Here is a 7,891-nt window from a genome sequence, read left to right as displayed (position 1 = left end):
TCTGTTCTATTCATTGCTATACACTAAGCATCTAGCACAGTGCCTGGCATATATGGGCACTCAATAGTCATTTATTTAACCTATAAATAAATGAATGGATGGACTGATGGGCTGATGATTAAAGTGGCCTGAACTCGCTCTCCTGTTTCCATCCTTCTGGTGGGAAAGAGACCAGGTCGCTAATCTGCATCTTGAGGGTCCAAGATAGTGACATCATCTGTTGGTCCCCAGACTACTGGGCATGGGAGTGAATCACAGAGCCAAAGCTCTCACTTTCAGTGAGTCTTGTGAACTGTGACTCTTATATCTGTTTCTCTGCAGTTCTAAAACCTCCTGGACCCCTTTGCCTTCATCCTTGGGTGAGTTTTAGATGTGTCCTGCCCTGGGCCTGCTCAGGTGACTGGCTGCAGGATTGTGTGGGGCACTGGAGCCATCTCAGAAGTTCTTGTACACAACCAGAACTGGTGCCAGAAGCTTTCCTTGCACAGCATCCAGGGATCAACCTGGTTTGGCAATAGGGAGTATGGGGGATCCTGAAGCTAAAACAAACTTACAAGACCCTGTGGGTATAGCCTGGAAACTGAGTACCTGGAAGCAAGAAGGGTGTTTCTGGGGTCTTCTTGCCTGGGCCATGGCCAGGTGGTTGCTTGCCCCAAACCAAACCCTGGAGGAACCTACCTGGGAACAAAAGAATTGGGGCCCCCTGAGGTCAACTAAATCTCTGGGCTCACGGTCTTCCTTGGGGCTCTGAAGTGTGGGGCCTGAGGTACCAGGAGCCTGGGTTTGAATAGTGGAAAATGGGACTCCAGGGCCCCTACTGGCACATAACGGGTGTCTTTCCCCCATACCACACTGAGTCATATGAAATTGCAGTCTTTGGATGTCAAAAACATCTGCATATCAGCAATTTCCTGAATCAACCTCATCGAAAAAAGGCAGGCGCTTCTGGTAGCTTGCATGGCAAGGTCAGGTGAAGGTGAGGTAGGCTTTAGTCCCGTGTCTCCATCCATCTGTGGAGCCCCACTTCGGCTTGACCTGGAGCTCACTCTGAGAAGGGGCAACAGACAGGAGGCAGGTTGGCGGAGGCAGGTGGTAGGTGAGCTAAAGCTAACACCAAGAGAGAAGTTGATGGCTCCTCCTTGGTCTGGATGCCTGCTGTGAGCCCAGAGCCTTGAGAGAAGCTGGGGCAGCTCTGAGAATTAGGTACCGCTCTTCCAGATAAAGGGGGAGTGATATCAAATAAATCTGACCCTGTTCTTTTTGGGGTCTTGCCAATACACAAAGTAACTGCTGCGGAGGAAACTTGAGCCTGAAAGGATAGTATTACTTAATGGCTGACTGTCAGGGACATTGATAAAATGCCCCCTGTGTTTGGTAAACCTCAGGAATTGCGAGTTAAATCAGGGAGGGAGGTCTTAAACACTCTCTTTCCCCAGCACGCTGGCAAACAGGCCATAAAGGAGAACCTCACTTTCCAATGTCAAGACAAAGTCAGACTTCCAGCGATATGCTTTCCCAGAAGCACACACCAGAGGGCAGTGTAAACCAGGAGATGGGAACTAAAGCGACATGGATGTATTCTGCTCTGGTCTTCAAGATAGGGCATCAAGGAACCTCAAACAAAGAGAATACAGGGGGAATGAATGTTGAGTAGTTGCCTCAGAAAATCTCCAATGGTAGGCAGGGAAAGCCTGGCAGAGAGAGGGAGCACCAGCTTCCACCAGCTCCCAAATCCTTAAAGGACCTCAGCACCCACTCAGGGTGGGAAACAGGTACAAGCACCCCTATGTTCCAGACACTGTGCCAGGGCCAGGGATTCAGAGAGAAGATAAAACCCAGTCCCTTCCCCAGCCGAGTGCCTATGAGCTGCCAATCTCTTTAAGTTCATTACCTCATTTAATCCTTACAAAATGAAGCAGTGTGAGGATCATCCTCATTTTACAGATGAGGAACAAATGAAATGACTAGTCCATTTTTTTTTAAATAAAGTTCCTAGTTTTGTTTTGTTTGTTTTTGTTTTAAAGACTTATTATTTTATGCATACAAGAGCTAAGGTGTAGGCCAGAGGTCGGAAGGGGGCATTGTGTGTGTGAGAGAGAGGATTCACCAGAGACAGAGTGGGGAGCAGAATAGGCAGATCAAATGAAATACACTGCTGAGGGGAGCAGCAGGTGAGACAGGAGAGGTCTGCTGTGCCTTGTGGGTCAGGTCCCTGACCAGGGATTGAACTCATGCTGCAGTGGCTGCCGATAGCTTCATAGTGCTGAGACTTAATTTCTTGTGCCACCAGGGAGGCCTGTGACTAGTCTATTTAATAACTGGCAAAGTTGCAGTTTAAACCATGTCTCTCCGGAGTCAAAGCCAAGGAGGTCACCACTATACCAGAACCTCCTTAATCTGTTTCTCAACAGTGAGAAGGTCCGTTTGCCAACCTCCATCACAGGCCATCTGTGTGCCAGAAGAGATCCAGGTGGTATGTGCCCAGAAGCACAAACATCCCCAGGGCCTGCATTTCAGAGTAACATAAATAAATGACTGTGATTTTCAAGAATATATGTCATAAACAGTATAACACACAAGTAAAGATACCTGCATATATAAGTACAATGTCTGTTCTCTATAGACTTGGAAGAAAGGAGGATGAATTTGATAGTGTGTGGAAGTCCTTGAGTACCAGGGATGATCCAATATGGATTGGGAAGTTGCGGCACATCTCACAATGGAGGAATGAAGAGACAAAAGAGCTATAGCTGCATACCCTCCTATCTTCTCTGCCCCTCTGGGCCTGCTCCCTGCTGTCCCTACCTAGTTCTGTGCCCAGGGGCTGATCTGTATGAACTGTGCCCCCCAACTCCCTTGGGAAGCCAGGAGAGAGAAGGGGAGGGAGGGAGGTAGAGAAGGGGAGGGAGGGAGGTAGAGAAGTAGTCAGAGTATCTATTCCCTCTGCCCTGTCTCTGCTGGGCCTCAGTTGTCTTTGCTCTTCTCCCTAAGCTCAGGGCTCCTCTAGGGAACCCTCCCCATACAGCTCTCAGGTCCAGTAACTGCTCCCTTCTGTGGAGCTTTGGACAAGAGATAGCAGTAACTGCCCATTGTTAAAACCGTGGTCCTTCTTTGCCCTATTTTTTTTTTAAAGATTTATTTATTTATGTACACAAGAACTGGGGTACAGGCCAAAGGTACGGAGGTGAGAGGTTTCACCAGAGACAGAGTGGGGAGCAAAACAGGCAGAGCTGCTGAAATACACTGCTGAGGGGAGCAGTGGGTGGGTCAGAAGAGGTCTGCCACGCTATGTGGGTCAGCTCCCTGGCCGGGAATTGAACTTAAGCTGCGGAGGCTGTGGATAGCTTCACTGTGCTGTGCTTTAACCCATTGCACCACAAGGAAGGACTCCCTTTGCCCTATTCCTAAGTGACCCTAAACTCCACTCACACATTTGTGACGAGTACTTTTATATTACTTAAGAGTGCCTGAGTATCTTTTCCGATGGAACACTTGTTCTGTCTTCCCTCTGATGAGATGGAAGGCTGGTGGCAAGCCTGTCTGAGGTGGTAGGCCAGGCCAGAAGGGACTTACTGGGTAGAAGTCAACACTAAATAGAGAAAGGAAAAGAAACTCCAAGATCTGTAGCCTGAGGATACCAGACCCTGGGAAATGCATATAATTGCACTTTATTTTCTGTGCATGCTGGAAGGGATAGCAGTAACACAGGAAATGGTTAGCAAGGTTTTAATCAGGCTGAAATGGGGAGATGTTGGTATAATATTAAATAATAGGAAATTGAGTGAACTTTCCCAGCTGCCTGGATCAGATACCTGGTCCTCTAGGGGACAAAGAGACATTAATCCATATTCTAAGAGAACATTTACCAAAAGAGGATCAGACTCTTCCTAGGCCCTATCAAGAGGTCTCCAAATCTCTGAACATTACTAACTATATATTAAGTTTCCCAGAAAAAAATAAGTTAATGCTGTGGCTGCCTTCAAATAATAAGACCTGGACAGAGTGGGTGGCAGTGCAGGCCCCAAGGACACATTCCTGCATGCAGATCTTGCTGCTTCCGCTTCCTGGTTGTGCACCCTTGGGCATCTTACCAGTTTCTGCCAGCCTTAGTTTCCTTGATCTGTACAGGGCCTAAATGGAACCCATGATGTGGCTGCGAGGGTTAATGACAAGATCCACACGAAAGCCTTTGGAACAGCAGGATGCTGTCTGAAGCCCGTAAGGGTGAGCATGTGAAGAGTTTTTCCTTGACTGGTTCTATGATAATAGAGTGCACATCCAAATCTGAGGCCAGAGGAACTGTCAGGGGAGGGGTGAGGAGAGAAAACAGTCAAAGCAATTTTCATATTTGCAAGCTGTTGAAGAGCTAGCAGCCTTCTGGGAGGGGTAGGTCACCCCCCCACCCCCCCACCCCCACCCCCAGTGAGAAGGCCTGCTAATCTCTCTGTGTTGCAGGCAAGAGCCCCAGAAGGACTGCCTGGAGGAAGGGAATGAGGAAGACCACTCCCGCAGGAGATGGGCCCCTCCACACAAACACTAAGAAAAAGAGGAAAATGACTGGCCGGGCTGCCTACTGTCTGGGAAATTCTCCCCTGAAAAAGATGAGCAGAAGACAGAACTGGAGCAAGCATCCACCGCAGATTAGGAAGGCGAATGCAAGTGTGTGCTAACTGACCAGCTGCCCAAAGGCCCCAGCTGCAGCTATGCCAGAGGTCATCTGGTCCAGAGGAATAGCAGGGGTGTCACGGAGCGCGTGGTGGAAAACCAGCTAGAAAACAGAGCCTCCCACCATCCGAGCTATGATGAGTGGGACGTCCTCCTGCGTGCTGTCGCTGTTCCTTCACGTCCACTGCCACCTTCTCTCCCGCCACAAGCTCAAGAACAAACCGATTTCCCCGGGGAAGAGAAAAGTGACGGGGAAGAGAAAAGTGAAGATCAAAGCCAGCAGATGGGCTGACGTGGGCTGAGGAAGAAGGGATACACAGGACAGCTGAATTACGCCAAGGTGTGCCCAGTTCAGGGCTGGGCCAGCTGCTACAATCCATTTGATGGGAGTCCTACCTTCAGCAAATATCTAGGCTCAGAAAACAAGATATGTTCATTGCTTACTGAACACCGCATACTAGTTCTTGTTACAAAATGGCTGCACAGTTATGGATAATCATTTAGGGAAGCTTTCCTCTGTGCCAAGCATTGTATCTGTATTCACATCCATAACCCTATGGGGTAGGAATACTAGTCTCCATTCTCTACTAAGCTCAAAACTGGAGAGGATAAGTAACTTCCCCAAGATCACGAGACCTTGAAGAGGTCACACCAGGCATCTGTGCTCTGCTGAGCCAGTTCCCTGTGCTAAATGATCATTTACAATTAGGAGCAAATAAAATTAGGGAACATCTCAGCTGGTGGTGCCAATACCCACCCAGCAGAGTTCTGTCCGTAGCTGTCACTTGCTCCAACTCTCTTATTGTCCATGACAAGCTGTGACCACAGCCCAGCTAACCCCAAACCAGAAATCTAGACCCTACTAGGAATCAATTTTCTACCCCCTTAAAATCTAAATATTCCTACATCTTGTCACACCGAACAGACTCCAGAAAGGCCTGGTGAGCTCACCAAAGGTACAGAGGCGTGTGTGTGTGTGTGTGTGTGTGTATGTGTGTGTCTCTGCACACTGCCTCTTCTCCTGCTCCCTTGCATCTGATGAACTAGCACGACAGCATACCCTCCTCTCATTCCACCTCGTTCTTTTTTGGAGGCCTTTCCCGACTTGCTTGCTCTATGCTAAGACCACGCCATGACCCCTTCCTTTCTCACCTGTTAGTTGTCCGCCTCACTGGCCCTTCAGTTCCCTGTTTCTGCATTTTGGTCTTTATATTAGTCAGCCATTGCCACAACAATGTCCTGTAACAAACTTCCCCCAAACTCAGTGGTCTACAACAAGCGTGTATTTTTAGCATCCGTGGGTGTCAAGGCCAGCTAAGATCAATCAGGTTGCAGGTCAGCGGAACCTTGCTAGACAACTTAGGTTCACTTTTGCTCCCTGCTTTTTTCTCCTAGGATCATAGCCCCTAAGGCATGTTCTCCTCAAAGGGCATTAGCACACAGAGGGTGACTGAGCTGGCACCTGCTGTTTCCTCCCATGCTCTGTGGGCCCAAGCAAGTCACATGAGAAAACTCAAAATTGGTGAGCTTTGGACATAGACCCCCAACCACGTGCCACATGGCACGGGGTATACAGGAGAGTTCTAAATGGGGGTGAGGGGTAATAACTTGAGAGCAATAATTTAATCTACTGAGTTTCATCCATCCTCAGCATTCCTTCAAAACAGCCCTGGTGGGCCCTCCCTGGTGGCACAGCTGGCTAAAGCACAGCACTAAGAAGCTAAAGCCACTTCCGCGTGAGTTCGATCCCCGCCTGTCCCGGAGGTGACCCACATGGCGTGGCAGACCTCTCCTGACCCGCCCGCTGCTCCCCTCAGCAGTGTACTTCGTCGATCTGCCTGTTCTGCTCCCCACTCTGTCTCTGGTGAAGCCTCTCGCTGCCCCTGAGCCTCTGGCCTGTACCCCAGTTCTGTATGCACAAATAAATAATCTTAAAATAAAATAAATTTAAAATAAATTTAAAAAAAAACAGCCCTGGTGATTAGAAGACTGCTGCTTCTTGTTACTTTTCAAGTGGAGGGAAAGAATTTTCATCTTCTCCAAGCCCTGAGACAACCCCTCTGACACCCGGCTACTCACTAGCTGACTCTGGGGCTCTGGAGAGAAGGTGGCCTCTGCTGGGGTCCTGCTGCTTCCTCCAAACCAAATATCCTCGTGACTCTCATGCTCTTAGATGTGGCACGGACATTTCTCCCAACACGCTGCAATTTTTTTTCTAATTCCTATTCTCCTTTTTCATTTTCCAGAAATACTTTAAACCAGATGTGCCTTTCTCCTTGATGAAACAGACCTTTAAAGTCTCCAGATGTTCCTCATTTTAGCTCAACAAGATTTAGATTTAGAAGAAGGGGCTGGACGAGAGAGGCAAAACTGCATACTTAACACATTTTTCATTTACACAGATACCCCACGTAAAACCTTCACACTGAGGAAGCAGGTCTTTCAGAGGAAAGGACGGCAGATTCAGAAATCATAGCTCTTGCAGCATCCTTCACACACAGCTTCAATTTATTCTACGAGATAGTATTCCTACCACCACTGAGCACTTAACAGAATCCACTTACAGGGAAGAAATCCACTTATTACTGTGACAGGCAAGAGAAGCTAACTAAGAAGCTGGCAGCTTCCAGCCCTCCCTCACACTGGAGTCTGCTGTCTGGCACTGAAACATTAGCTGCACAGCAGTTTCTCATGGCGATAACAGAAAATGAGAGAAAAATCCATGAGAACAGTGTTCAAGGCACCACTGCTGCCTGGGGACTGTCACACACAGCTGGACATTAATACACTCACACCAAATAAAAAGAAATGGGAGTCACGTGGCGTCTGGTTCACGATGACAGCCAGTCCAGTTCACATCAAAAGTCCACGACTATACAGGAGGCCCCTGGAGCAGTGAAGTCACAGCCAAAGACAGAGGAGTGGTGGCTTCTAAGGGCTGGGGGAGGAAGCACAGACTTGTGTCAAGGGAAGAGTTTCTATTGAGGATGGTGAAAAAGTTGTGGACATAGATGATGGCAATGGTTGCAAGACAGTGTGGGTATATTTAATGCCACTGACTTATATACTTAAAAATGGTTGGTTAAAGTAGTAAATTGTATGGGGTGGGTATTCTGCAGTTAACAGATGAAATTTTGTAAACTTCATGACCTTTGGAAAAGCCATCCAGTAGTTCACCTACTGCACCTTTCTGCGTCTATGTTATATATATTATTATTGTTAAGTT

The sequence above is a fragment of the Condylura cristata genome, unplaced genomic scaffold (genome assembly GCF_000260355.1).
Source record: "Condylura cristata isolate star-nosed mole 26May11 unplaced genomic scaffold, ConCri1.0 scaffold00001, whole genome shotgun sequence".
NCBI classification, from domain to species: domain Eukaryota; kingdom Metazoa; phylum Chordata; class Mammalia; order Eulipotyphla; family Talpidae; genus Condylura; species Condylura cristata.
The sequence above is the reverse complement of the archived record's forward strand: the minus strand, read 5'-3'. Positions refer to the sequence as shown.